Raw genomic sequence first — 14,802 nt, 5'->3', positions numbered from 1 at the left:
CCACTGCAGACTTACACTTTTCAAGTTTTACCCAAAATTTGCCTGTGCAGATGGTAGACATTAGTTTAAGACATTTTAAGCAATTTTGCACTTGACATTTCCAAATTTCTACCCTTTTTCCACACTAAAAGCAATAACCCAGGATTAGACTAGGATTGAATTTGAGAGTATTTATCAGTACTTCAGGAGTAGAAACACATCACTTTAACAAAGCTGGTTTGGGGATTACTTATAATGCTGGAAAATAAATTTAAACCCAGTCTTGTTAACAAGATGGATTAATATGTGAGTTACGTGTCAGGGCAGCTTTACCTCTGCACTTCTGTATCGCACATAGAAAAGCAGGTTACTGTCAACTTTTGTATGCAGCCAAGGCGCAAGAGTATTTGCCATTATGAATCAACTATTACTGAAAAAGCTTGCTAATTTCTTTAATGAAGTGATTTGTTGTGTCAGTACCTTATGCTGCGTAGGGTGGTGCAAAGAGGAAATGCAGCAGTGGTGTCAAGTTTAGCCCTGCAGAGACAGAGAAGCTGTACTGTGGGGGACAAAGAGCAGGGATGGCTGGGTCCAGTTAGGAGCAGTGGAAAAGAGAGACCCATGTATGCTGTAAGTCATAGGAGAAACGTAGTCTGGTGTGACATGGTGATGGAAAACAAATAAAAGCTCAGAGTGTCTTGGAGAAGTGTATCCAGGGATGTCAATAGCATTGCGTAAAGAGCCAAGGATGGAGGTCATGGTGTAGTCTTCTCTCGTCATCTCCTGTCTTAAGAGAACATGACCTGATTATACAGGATGGACTAGAAATGAGCAGCATAGTTAGCTGAGCCAAGCAAAGTAAGGCAGGAGACGTAATTACTCTGCAAGAGTACTCTGGGATGGATGTCAGGCAGGGAGAAGACCTAACTAAGCTGAGGACAGTAGTGGCTCACATGCAGGTTTTTATGAATTTATGATGAATAAAAGCAATCTGGGAATTAGGAGGTTGTTCCTAATTCTAAGAAAAGCGGAGCTCTGCAGCAGCCACTGCATGGAGTAGTATGGCCAAGGAAACTAACAGTTTTACAATAGATGTCAGTACCTTTTTGAACAGGACTGTTTGAATAGGATTGTGTTCCTAGCAAAAGTGGAGAACAACATGGTGAGCCAACAAGTTGTTCTAGCTTTGCATTTGTACCGTCTTCAGTTTACCCTGAATGGGAGCTAGGATACATGTGAACATGTTTTATTCATGCAACAGCAAACAGTTTGTACATGTGCAGGTGCTGTTGAACTTCACGAATGCCACTGACCTTGGCTGTAGCTGTTCGGGGAACCTTGGGGTATGGCTGGGGGCTGGGGTCTGATTTCTGCATCTGTTAGACTTGTATGAATGATCAGTTATCTAAGGCATTAGTGTAAAATCATGAGAAATTAGTATTCAGAGGACATCAGAAGCAGATTTGCATCATTGTCTACACACAAATGAGACTGCCATGTAAGTGGCAGAAATGTGTTTTTCTTCAGGTGGAGGCAATCCACCTGCAGGGAGGGCTTGTGGGCACTTCGTGGTTTGTTGTTTTGAGGAAACAGCTGAGCCTTAGCTAAGGTTGAAGATCCAACTGAGTAGGTGGTGTGCAAAGTTAAAATAAGGAAATGCATGTAATGTGGTAGGTAGACCCTCTAACTATTGGCTTTTTTCTCTTTTTGTATACACCCACATCCAGATACATGTACTTTTATGCCGTTGAGGTAATGAGGATAAACAAGCAACGTTTATATTTTTCCTGGCTATAACGGTTAGCCTCATATAGGATATATAAGGTTATAAATCTTTCCGTTCAAATTATTCTGCTTGCACAGAATAATTCTTCACATTCTACCCACATGGATCTGTCTTTCTGTTCTTGGAAAAGGTGGCCTTAGCTCTAGTGTATTGTGTCTGTCTTTGTAGTTAGAGATTTTGCTGATAATCCTGTAGCCTTTTTAAATTTTCTGTAGTTTTCTCCACATTCAGAGTAAGTTGTTATATTTAAATTTGTTTATTCAGTTTTCTTTCCTCTCTGGTTGTCTTTTCTTCGTTCCTCTTTGTAACTGAAACAAACTGTCTCTTGCACCCATCAGAGTCTAATTACCATGATCTATTACTTTAGCTGTTCTCAGAGGCAAAAAAAAGACGTGCCAGGACCAAAAGCTATGACAACTTCAGAGTGTATTTTTAGCAAAGCAACCAGTGCAATTTTAGAACATAGATAAAAAGGGAAGGTTCAGCTAGAGGGTAAGATTATCCTGTTCTAGCTGTAGTGTGTATTAGGTGGCTCGCGTTTTTGGAAATAAAAAGTTCCCTTCTGCCTCCCCCCAGTATCTTTCCCATGTTGTTGTCAGCATTTTAAGTTATGGCTTTGGAATATTTTCATTATGTTTGATTTACTTTTGTATGTTGTTTTGGGCAAGATGCTCAGTAGAAGTGTTTTCTTTCTGTCCAGAGCTTTATTTTAGTCATGGGATTGTTTCATTTCAGAACAAAAACTTAGAGAAAGTAGTGTTGGAGAAACTGCACAGGTTGACAGTCAGTGTAAAAGATTTTTGCTATAATCTGTTTTGCAACAGAAACCTCCAGAAATGAAAATGGGTATGCAGTACAGTAGACTATCATCTTTTTTGTGACCAGGGCTCAAATGGGGTGGCTCGTAAGTCAAAGAAAAGCAAAATCCAAAGTCTCCGTGTAAATTCAGTGTATTGGAGCTGTGTACTTGCACTTTCATAACCAATTTAGCCAGCCTTCCTTTTCAGTTCAGGTTGTTATGTCAGGTACTATCTTAAAGTACACTGTGTATACGTGGCGGGGCTGCATGCCGTGTAGGGAAAAGCTGTTCACATTTTCACTGTGCTGGATGCAAACTTGGGTTAGCCCAAGGCGAGGGTGACAGTGGTGCTAATGAAATGCTACAGCATGAACTCACTAGATCGTGATAGTTGTAGCTATGCCAGGGGAACATATATTCCTTGTTATTTCCCCAGTCTTTTAGGCCTCGTTATTCTTCTCTGCCCTCAGTTTTTCTTTTTCTTTTCTCTTTTTTCTTTCTCTTTCTCTTTTTTCTGTGTTATTCCGAGCCCTTAATTCTTCCTTGTCGTTCTCATCAGGGAAAAACTGCTCGGTTCACGCAGTTTAAATCAAGTCAGGACTGAAGTGTTTTATGTGTTTATTAGAGACATAATTAACTAGCAATCCGTGAATTACATAAGGAGGATCGATATTCAGCAATACAGTGGGTAAAGCACAATACTGGACACCTACCTACACAATGCTGATGCTCAACTACAGATTCCCCAATGCCTGTCTATAACTGCTCCCCCCCACAAGCAGTGCTCACACACAAAGCTATGTGTCCCCCATGTCCCTAGATGTGTGGGTGAGGGACACCCCATCCCCCCATCCCCACGGGACACGGCTCTGGCCCTGGGTGCCCCCCATGCCTCCGGGGTCCCTGTGCTGTTCCCTGCCCCACACGATGGGGAAGCCCCTTCCCTGTGGCAGGGTGCTCGGAGGCGGGGGTCCCGGTGTCCCACCCTGAGGGCTCTGCACACCGTAAAATGCATTCATCTCGGTTGTTGTCAACTACTGTGTTGTCTCTAGGGGGAAAAAAAAAAAAAAAAGAAATGTGAAATAATAATCACGAAGCAATGATATTACCAGTTTTAGGGCACATGCCAAGGAGGGAAAAAATAATTTACATCAGGAGGCTTCCCCAGCTGATTGTAAAATCTGGTATACATCCCTATGTGTGTCTGTAAATGTGAGAGTGTGAGCGTATATACGTATATATTGGTGGTCCATGTCTTGATGTCTACCTGGCGTCCAAATAGTAAGGCCTAAAAGAATTGAGGAAATCCTTCTACTTCCTTTTGCTTCTGCCTCCAGCTCGAATCAGCCTGGCTTTGATGATAAATTCATGAGAACTGTAATGGGGAAAAAAAAGCAGCCCATCTTTCTCCACGTATCTAATTGCATGGCTGCTTTCTACTTACTATGTTAACATATGTATATATATATATATTTGTTGTCCCGTAAGAAACCTTCATAATCACTGAGTTTTACTGTTGCTGACTCTCGTGGTTCTGCCTCTGAGACTCGCAATGCTTGGTGCTTCACCAAGTACTGGGATGAAAATAAAGCACGAGTAGTTTTGGTTATTACAGTTTTGAAGGAACGAATGTTCCCCCAGAGCTCTGGAAACTGGAAGGCACTGCACATTAAAACAAAGCAGGATCCTTTTTAAGTACTCTTTGGCTGGCTGTTCCTTTGTTGCTCTGAATAGCTTGAATTGCCAGCTCTTATCTCTATTAATCATGTCTTTGCTCACTGAGGTAAGAAATCTTTAGAAAAACTGGTTATGGTGACCCACCTGACTTCTTTCAAATGCAATGACAGAATACGGGGGAAGTCAGTCTTCTTCCATCTCCAGCATCTGCTCTGTCTATGTTGCAGCAGATCTGAATTGTAGGTCCACAGCATGTGCAGTTAAAAATTTAAAATTTGGCCAAAAGTAGTAATTATGGTCTTTTTTTTTTAAGACAATATGCAAACACTGTCTTTTTATGTTAGGTTCTTTTCATTGCTGCAGGAACAAGGTTGTTCTTTTGTACTAGGGGGGAATGGTACTACACTCTTCTCTGTGAGAAACGCTGCACTTTATATTGCATTAATGTCAAGATCTACTGATGTTTCTGCTGGCCTGAGTTAATCTGCTCAGAACAGGTGTCAGTGCGATGTTTCAATGCCTCTGGAAGACGGAAGAAGAAAAACTGTGTGACCTACTATACCAGCATACTTATGGAAGGAGTAGGGACTGTAGGTAGTGTTTTATATCTTATGTCCTGATTAATAAAATATCACTTCAGAGGATTACTAACTTCTTTCATAAGGCTCTGAGATAAAGTTTGAGTGGGAAGATTGATTTCAATAAATAGAATTACATGTGCAGGACCATGAAAGTATACAAATGAAGTTCCATTTAAAAACTCATGTTTTGCATCCGAAGACATTTTGAAGCACTCTCTTCATGAGAAGCTGTCATACCATGTTCCAGGGGAAGCAATTACTTTTATTCTTCTTTTTCTTTATTGTTACTGTCATATATCTCATTTTTTCTTCTTCTTTCCTTTTCTTTCCCTTCCCAAAGTTAAATAAACTGAAGGAAATTAAAATTAACCGGTTAACCAGACGCTGAAATGCAGGGGTCTACTTAACAGAGGTATTCTCATTCTTGAGTATAATGGATATTTTAGCTCAAAGGCTACATGTTTGTGAGGGAGGTGGAACCCATTCTGGTTTTCTATGACATTAAATGAGTTTGTTAACATTACCTTGCAAGGAAGTGCTTGGACATTGTATTTTGGGCCATAATTAGGTGTCTCTGAAGGTAAAGTGATGCATGTTTGCGGCATATGCAGGAAGAAATGACAAAGCATTATATAATCTTTTCTAATGTCTTAACTGAGAGTAGAATGAATGGAAAAGGTAGGAAGAAATATTTAGTCAAGGAACACATTAATTATTCAAATCTGTTTCCTGGTTGGTGTTGACTTACTTTCTCTCTAGATTTGGTCATAGCTACATTTTGTAAAAACGCGGTTCTGTGAGATTGAAGTTAAATAGAAATGGTTCTGCAGATATGTTTTTAAAGTCTAGATAGAAATGGTTCTGTTTACCAGCATCTTCTGAGTGTCTAGTGCTGCAGGGGTCACTTTTATTCTTCTCTACCAGTTATTTTCAGTTATGTTTTTCCCCTTTTGATGAAAATAGCTTTGTTTTTTATAGCACATTAAGAATTTTCATCTTTGACTCCTACCATTTCACAAGTTTTTCCTCATCTCTCTCATTCATTGTGGGTTTTAGCAAGGAGACCTGGAACTGGAAAGCTATGGAGCACAATTCTCCTCTGCTTGTTGACATGGCCATAACTGCAGGAGACGTTCTAGTGGTGTTCCAGACAAAGAGAATATTTCATTCACTGATGCTGTAATTAGATGCCTTTCCCCATCAGTAAATCCACACAATTTTGTTAAACATGGGCTTGTAACTATGTACAAATTAGCTCATTCAATAACTTGCACAAAATGTCACATAAACCTTGGCAGCAGTGGCTTCTTGTCACTTGCGCTGCTCCCCGCTGGGCTCTTAATAGTAAAATTAACTGAAGCTCTGTTAATTATATTTTTTCCATGCATGGAAAAACAGAACTACAGTAATGGTGCTACTGTTATCTGTTTGTACACAGAATGTAGTTCAACCATTGGGTTGTAACTGGAAAGTTATCTGTGCAAAAACAGTGGCTAAAACCACATTTCTTATGTGTGTGTGTGTGTATATATACATATATATATATAAATATATATATAACTTTTATATATATATAATGTGGTTTTATATATATATGTTTGTAATGTGAAAGCATCTGTTCTTTGTAAAGATGGAGCCTAAATAGTTTTCCCTCGGTCCCAATACCAGGAAAGGTGACCTACTTCAGTAGTGATTTCTCTGAAAGCATTTTTGACTGGAAAGCACTTGAAACATGTGGAGCTATAATAAGTTTTACTTCCTGCATGCAAGAAAGAAACGTCTAGTTTATTTTTCAAAAATAAAAATGGTGTTTAAGTTGTTGATCCAGTCTTTAGGATCACTAGTTCTCTCTTCCTCCCACTAGAGTGATGTTTGAGAGTTTCAGGGCATGTAGGGGAGACCTTGACCCAAGCTTGCACAAAATTATGAGAGCTTGAAAGTTTTGTTGCGGTGGCCTGTGTTAAATTGTTCATTGTGAGCATGTGCCTCTGACATTCATGGCTATTTGCAGGAAGAACAGAGGATCGGAGGAGAATGCACCAAAAGTAGGCAGAAAGACTGTTGCAGACAGCCAGTAAGTGAACTGGAAGGGTGATGTGTTTTGGAGAGAGTTAAGACTCGAGATTGCTTTAAGAAAATAGCATTTGCTGACCTAGAATTGCAAGGGAGATTTAGAAGTGCTTAAAGCAATTCTTCAGTAGTCTTAAAAGTATCTGGCTCCACTTACAGGCTGCACGCAAGCTCTAATTGTAGCTTGTTGTCAACATTGTTCTTAATTGCATAACCTTGATTTATTTGAGAAACATTTAGCCCCAGAATGGGGCATTGAGTCACCTCCAAGATGCAGGCAAAGGCACACTGAAGTTATGTGCTCCTAATCCATTTTGCAGTGTCTTGATTAATTTTTCCCTCAGGTGTTTCTTTTGATGGTCTTACTGTTCTTATGGCGTAACTGGTTGAAGTTGGTGGACATGAACTGAAGACTGGGTGCCCTTTAGACCCTGGTGGTCTCAATGGCACTGAGCTCAGCTGCCAGGCTGAGCAAGAGAAACAAAGGGGAGATGTAGCCATATGCTGGGACGTACAGCTTGTGGTTGGGACTGCTTTTCTTCACTGGATTGGATGCATTTGGTTAAAGTACTGAGGAAAAAGACCAGGAAAATTAAAGTACCGAGGAAAGAGACTCAATGACCATGGAAACCATTTAAATATGTCAAGCTGCAGAGAGGTCCCCAGAGACATTCAAGGACAAGCAGCTGAGATGCTTCTTTCTCGGTGAATTATGAAAACATACAGGAATGGATAAACTGACTCTGTTATTTCAATTAGTTTCTCCCTAGTGTCTGACTTTTTTTTTCCTGGTCTTTTGCACTCTTATTATAGCAGTTGACCAGCTTTCTGTGCACCAGCTGTGATGCTCCAAGAGTATTTTGGACAGGAGAAGTGAAGTTCTTCGACTGGGAACCTGGCTAACAGGGCGTGAGATTATAAGAAGACATGAGGTTGCTTTAGCTTCTAGGCATACATTTCACACCCAGACTTTTGTCCAAAGTGTAAGGAAACAATGATGTTTTGTGACTTGCTTGTGGGTCTGTTAGAAATTATTTCATGATGGTTGTGTTTGTAGTAGGCAGAAACCCCTGGCAAAGCCATGACCCTGGTCAACAGCATTTGGGATGTTGTAGAGAACTTCTCTGGAAAACCAAAATGAAACAAAACCAAAAAAAACCCTCTGATAAAAGCTTGAATTTAAAGTAATATTTTTTTCTAGCTGGTTCTAGCAGTAAAGTGTTTTGTGGTTTTATTTTAGTACTTTCTTTTCTGATGTAATTTTGAAAAAATAGAGCTGAGGTGCTGCAGTAGTATGAATTGAGATGTCCAGAAAATAGCAGTTGGTCTGTCTTGGCTCTGATGGCTGTGGTTTTCATATCCACAGGACCTGACAGTCTTATCCTGTGGGAATGACCAGTTTAGAATGGATTTGAGCACAGAGCTACCCCTGGCTAACCCATTACCACCCCTCATTTCAGGAGCCAGGATTTGTCCTGAAGGGGCTCTTCAGAAATTCGTTCCCTTTGGTGCTCAGCAGTTTGGATAAAAAACACACTCAGACTTTGAGTTATCGTCCAATTTTATTGCAGCAAAATTTGAGAAAAGCTCTTAGAAAGGTCAAAACCCAGCCCTAGATTGAGACTGGAGGGTGCTTGTGAGGTACAGAAGGAACCACTGGTTGTCAGTGTTGTTGCCATAAATGAAGCCAGAGCTTCACTAAGTACTGCCTACTTCTAATGCCAAAACAAAGAAAATAGAAAAAACACCCCAAGCCCAACCATGGGATCAAAATGGACATTCCCAGCACAGGCTTGTAGGCAAGCATGTCATCTAGTTGAAAGGAAAGGTGTTTGCCCTAGCTCTGAAATGAAGGCCATCAACAAACATTTTAGTCCCATGATTGAGGTTTACTGATCAATCTTTGCCTCCTCCTAATACCTTCAGGCCATGAAAGTCACCCCTAGTTTCATTCACTGTTCAGGCAAAACAGTTTAAAAAATGAAAATTATTTTTTATGTAAAGTCACTGTGGTGTTACAGAGGTCTGATGGCATTGTGATATCTCCAGGCTGTCCAAGGAACAGGTCTGAATCATCTTTCATAAATAACGTCTTCAAAATGTATTTGCAACTGGTTGATTATTTGATTAATTGGGACAGAGCCATCTCCCTTGACAGCGCACTTAATACCGTTTTCAAGGATTTGACCATCACAGAGCTGAAGTGGGCTAAACAAAATGAAGCTGCTGGTGGGCATGGTAACAAATGACTCATTAAGGGGATTGGTGATTGCAGGAAAAGGACTTTTCCACTGCCCACAGCAAGCAGCTTGCAACTGCTGAGAGCAGCTAGGTGACAGTGGCTGCTTCTACCCAGAGCACTGAAAGTTTCATCTGTTCTGTCTTTGGTAACCCCGTGACTTTAGAGTCCATACATACTAAGAGTTTTTTTCGCTCTCAGACATCTTTTGAGCCTTCATTACTAATGCTGGAATCGGATCCAAGAAATGTCTTTACCTCCATGGAATGCTCAGTGTACAAAACTTGAAGTACTGCTGACAGAAATGTTTACCAAATGGAAATCTGTATTATCATCCTGGGTTCATGAGGATGAGACCTTTGAAAGAAACATCTTAAATATTTAATAAGAGTTGTTGTTCATTGTTAGTTTAGTAAATTTGCAAACAGCTGAACAAATAGCTGAATCATTATAAAATGACTCTATAATTCACAGAGGGACTAAACGCTGAGAGGTGCATTTGTTTGGGATTATCAGGATGAGAATTTATTATATAAAGAAACTTTTTATGAAGTATTATGTTCCAGCTATCAGTAAGGAGTTTTACGGGGTTTCTGGTAGCGTTTTTATCAAATCTGGAGATGGAGACCTAGAATAGTTCAAGTATTGCAATGCACCCACCCTTCACAATGTCTTCATTTGAATTCTTTCACTACCTCATTGAGGACAGGTATTTGAATCCAAACCTGTGACACCTCAGGTGCACGTTATTGCAGCTGGACTCCTGGCTTTTATTGGCTCTCCTTCCTACCAGTCTTGACTTTTTGATTTAGGAAAATTTTCCAGAAACATCACAAGAAACAGATTCCCTCTTCTGTGGCTTACAGGCTGAAAATGGAAATGTGCAGCAAACCATTTAGGTGCATGTCTGAAGCCGTCCTCCAGATCTTGGCAGGTGCTGAAGGTCAGCTAATCAGGCAGCTAGTCAAGGCTACCACTAATTGTTCACGCAGGATGGCAGAGAAGAGCTTGAAGCAGGGCAAGTGGTCCCACCTGTTGGAAGACCAATATATTGAGGAGAGAGGGGTTAAAACAGTGCAGGAAGAGCGTCTGGCAGAACTGGTGCTTAGGGTGAAGTGGCAGAGGAGCACTCTTCAACATTGCATCTTGTGTTGAGTCTGGCTCACTGTAACTTTTAAGATAATGCTCCCTATAAAATTGGACATTCCTCTGTGGCGTGGGTAATGCTTTTGTGCTCTGTCTTGCTTGCTCCTGAATGATGGAAGCGTTTCTGCACTGAAGCAGGTAAAGCTCTCAGGATTTTCTCCCCTCCTCTTGTCCTAATTGCATACAGAGTCCTCTTTATCTCTTAGGTTTATATAGAAAAAAAATCAACACAGCTCTGTAATGGAAACGTAGCTCCCATCTATTGCTGTGGAAATCAGGTTAAGTAAAAGCAGTGGCTCTTGGCCTGTTTTATTTAGGCAGATTCCTTAATTGTGATTCTTCCATTCTTGCTATTATTTTGGGTCAGAGCTTGGGTAGCCAGGCAGTGGGTATGAAATTCAAAATTTATTTTTTACACATTGTTGAAATAAAAGCTTCTCCTTGCTGAAAAATTAATTACTGAGTGTTCCAGCACCTTATAAGATATTTATATGTTCTCCTGAGTCCTGTCTCTTCCTGTTTCAAAGTGCTGTCTTGAGAGCAGTTCAGGCGAGAGAACTGCTCAGCTGCACTTCGTAGTCTTCCTCTCTGCCAAGGAGTCTCAAGACAGCACTCGAAAACAAAGAGACATACTCCAGGGAAAGTATGAATATTAGATCGCTCTGGTTTAATCATTTGGGATACAGTGACCTCAATTTGCACGTCTTACACTTCGAAGGCAGTGACGGTGTTGAGGCTGCTCAAAGTGTGTCTCAGAATTGTTAGATGTAAGGTGCTTAAGGTATCTTAAAGGAAATCTCAAATGGTTACTGCTCCTCTGTTGCTGTCCACGGTGTGCCCTCCGTATAAAGAATTTGATGACGCAATCGGTTGTCTCTTTTACTTTAATGGCTTTTTGTAGTGTTCTCATTTGTGTTCTTTCCTGTCTTTCAAACAAAGGCAAAAGAGCAATTTTCTGGTTTTGCTTTATTTGGGAATACACAGGATAGATGGTGGCCTGATCGATAGCATCCTGGAGTTGCGTGCTCATAACGGGGAAACAGTTGCTGGCATCCAATCTGTTACGCAAGGAGGGGTCCCTACAATAGGGGGGTCAGAGTAGTTGTTCTTGCTGTCCCTGTTGGAGTGGCAGCAGAGAACGGATGTAGTTCTGGTGCCTCTGTAGAGCTGCTGGGCTGAGTTGTGTTCCTAAATTGTTTTTTCAGTATTTGTGTTTTTGTAACCCAGATGTTAGCAGTAGCTGCCTTGTGTTTGTCACTCGACTTTTTGTTGTGGAGCAGCTCTGAGTCAGATACCTTAGTGCCTCCTCTGACTGAAAGAGGAGCTGTCATGAGTTTCCAGCATCTGAAAGTTGAGTGATATAATTATTTCTCTTCTTTGAAAGGCCAATGCAGACTTCAACAGGAGGAGAGAAAAAAAGGGTATTTACATTTTAGTGGAAATGTTTGTCAGATTGCACGGACTGAGCTCTGTGCAGCAGGATGGACAGAAGAAAGACAACAGATCTACAGGCAGTGGTGGTGGTAGTTAAGGGATGATATACAAAATACGGCTTTTGGAAGCAGTGTATGTGCAGAGCTAAAATGAAACCTCCCATGAAGTACCTCATCATGATAATTTGTGGAAACATGAGAATTACATCTTGTTCCATGGAGGAGCAAGGAGACAGAATAATGGCACAGGTTAATATGTCCCTTGGCCAATTTTAAATACGAGGAAAATGCTGCAGGTCATCCTTCTTCATTTATTATTGCTGTCTGGGCAGGCAGTGCAAGGTAAGACAGCTGCTATGTGGTAGCACTGAGCGTATGAGAACAGAACCATCCCTTCCTGTGCATCCTGGTGCTCTGAAGCCCCATGAAATAGCAATGCCCTTTGCAAATCAGCACAAAGGCACTGGGAAAAGGGAAGTGGTTGCAGGTGGGCTGCAGGATAGGGGAGGGCAGCTTGTCAGATGACTCCTCCTCTGGAATGAAGCAGCAAGTGATCTCCCAGGGCAGGCAGCTGAAGGAAGCCAGAGTTTGTGCTGCACCATCACAGCTGACACCTTACGTGAGAGTGGAGGGGGAACTGAGGCTGGAGTCCTGTTCTGCTCTGAGATAGTGCAAGGAATGTCACATTAGGATGTGCACATTTTGTCTCTGCCGCCTCCAGCTCACCTGTATGAATGGGTCTTTGTAAGAATGGCTATGGGAGGATCCAGGAGGCTGCTCGGACTACATGGTGGCTGCCAGCCTGAGTATCTGTCTGTGTCTGCATCTGTTACTGGGTAGTGTGTAGGGAAGCCAAGGATCCATTTTAAAGCCAACAGGTCTTTCAGCCAATACAGAAGTTTGCCACATGCCTGTCCCCTGGTGAAAATGTTTGAAATCCCCAGGAGGAAGTCGCTGACACTACTTGTATGCAAGGCAATCAACGCATCAATAATCCTAATAGCATCAAAGGTCCCAGTAATCTGTGTTGCTCTATCAACAGACCCTGTGAGAGCGGTCTCAGAGAAATAAATGCAGAAGGCTTGTGTTAGTCCCTGAGTAGTGAAGGCTTGGAAAGGCAGCTGAGGTGTTTGACATAGGGGTGAAGCTGGGGCCAATGCGTGACTTTGTAATGTTGGGAGTGGGGAAGGGGGGTTGATACCCTTGAGATGTACAGAGTGAACTGTTCTGCTGCCTTCCATATTGTCTGTGCTTTCTGGCCTTGTAGGTCGCACTGCTGTCTTTTGTCCATCACTGGGCTTTAAGTCTCTGTGCCTTTATTTGTGGTTTTGGATTGTTGGTTTGTGTAAAAGCAGCATGTTTGGGTGCCTTGTCCTTGCTGATTGCACTAGCTACTTTGACATCAAACTTGCAATATAAAGCTACAGAGAAAATAGTGTTTGGTGTGCAGCTTATTCTTAGTTTTCTCTGCTTTTCTTTTTTAATTTTAATGACTTTTGGGGGGTGCTGAACTAATTAAAGTGGCCAGTAGCTTTCAGTATGTAGTTTAGTCTCGGACAAAATTAATATCTTGCTTTAGCCTACTATAATTCTGGAGGAAAGTAATTTAGTGGTAATAATGTTAAAAAATCAAAGCTAAATTTGCTGAATTGGATGTGCCTCAGTAGAATGGGGCTTCTTTCTAACTAATGGATTCAAATTAAAATGAAATAAATACCCATAATGTTTCTAGAGATTTTACTATACATAATTTCACAGACTACTGAAATGCAGCCCCTCTTAGTTGAATAAGTATAAAGTTCAAAGCTGAAAGCTGCTTAATAACAATGAGAGAGCTGAAAAAGTGAAGTGTATATGAAGGGGTTAGAGAACGACTTGGCTGGATCAAAATGTAATATCTCAAGCTGGAATTTGGTCCAGGTGTTGGGACCGATACCTTTACAGTCATTAACAAAAAGCAAGTATTCGGGGGGGTAGCTGATGTTAAATTCTGAAAGTTGCCTGAATGCAGTACTGAGCAAGGCATTTGATCTTGCCCAGCGTATTACCAACACAGCTCCTGAAGGACACCACATCTACTTTTAGTTCTTCCAGCTGCCAATTAGAGTTTTACTTGCAAAAATGCAAATTCAGGCTTGGCTGTCCTGAAGATTCCTAATGGCTTAATCCAAAACCAATTAAAGCATTGCATGTGCTTCCCTTGCCTTCAGTAAGCTTTTGATCAGGACTTGTGTTAATACATATGAAAAGCCTTGCTGGATTATGCCCTAAATAATTTTATTGTAACTGAATAAAGTGTGTGTGTGTGTGTGTATGCCTTTATGTCACAGAATTGTCTAGGTTGGAAGAGACCTCCAAGATCACAGAGTCCAACCTATGACCTAACACTAACAAGTCCTCCACTAAACCATATCACTGAGCTCTACATCTAAATGTCTCTTAAAGACCTCCAGGGATGGTGACTGGACCACTTCCCTGGGCAGCCCATTCCAATGCCTAACAACCCTTTCAGTAAAGAATTTCTTCCTAATATCCAACCTAAACCTCCCCTGGCGCAACTTTAGCCCATTCCCCCTCGTCCTGTCACCAGGCACGTGGGAGAATAGACCAACCCCCACCTCTCTACAGCCTCCTTTAAGGTACCTGTAGATAGTGATAAAGTCGCCCCTGAGCCTCCTCTTCTCCAGGCTGAACAATCCCAGCTCCCTCAGCCGCTCCCCGTAAGACTTGTTCTCCAGACCCCTCACCAGCTTCATTGCCCTGTTCACTTAGCTATGTTTATCCTCGAGTGTCAGCTGCAATTTAAGAGGTTCGTGTAAGTGAAAAACCTAAAGTCCATTTGTACTGAGAAGAGAGCTCACGTTTGCTAGAAACCAAGTCGTTGTGTGGTTTTAAAGTTAGGCAATGTAGCTGTTGAAACATGGCGTCTGCCACCACTTTGGGAGGTAGCAAGGAGTGTAGAGCTTGTTTGGCAGAGAGCTTTAAGTCCAAGTAATGTGGTCTACCAAGGCGATCAGGGACCTAGAGTATGCTTCTTGTGAAGGCGGGCTGAGGGAGCTGGGCTTGTACAGCCTGGCAAAGAGGAGGCTAAG

General features: G+C 41.5%; 1 protein-coding gene across 8 annotated transcripts in view; it reads left to right on the top strand.

Annotated features, from left to right (window-relative positions):
* RGS6 (regulator of G protein signaling 6) overlaps positions 1 to 14,802 on the top strand; it is a 283,258-nt gene that overhangs the window by 30,536 nt on the left and 237,920 nt on the right. The window contains exon 1 of one of the 8 annotated variants that reach the window (XM_040560602.1): positions 10,204 to 10,415. The exons of the other annotated variants lie outside the window; for them this stretch is intronic. The gene's annotated coding sequence lies outside the window, so the exon portion shown is untranslated. Of the gene's footprint in view, positions 1 to 10,203; positions 10,416 to 14,802 lie in introns of those variants that run through there. 8 annotated transcript variants of the gene reach the window in all.

The sequence above is a fragment of the Cygnus olor genome, chromosome 5 (genome assembly GCF_009769625.2).
Source record: "Cygnus olor isolate bCygOlo1 chromosome 5, bCygOlo1.pri.v2, whole genome shotgun sequence".
NCBI classification, from domain to species: domain Eukaryota; kingdom Metazoa; phylum Chordata; class Aves; order Anseriformes; family Anatidae; genus Cygnus; species Cygnus olor.
The sequence above is the reverse complement of the archived record's forward strand: the minus strand, read 5'-3'. Positions and strand labels throughout refer to the sequence as shown.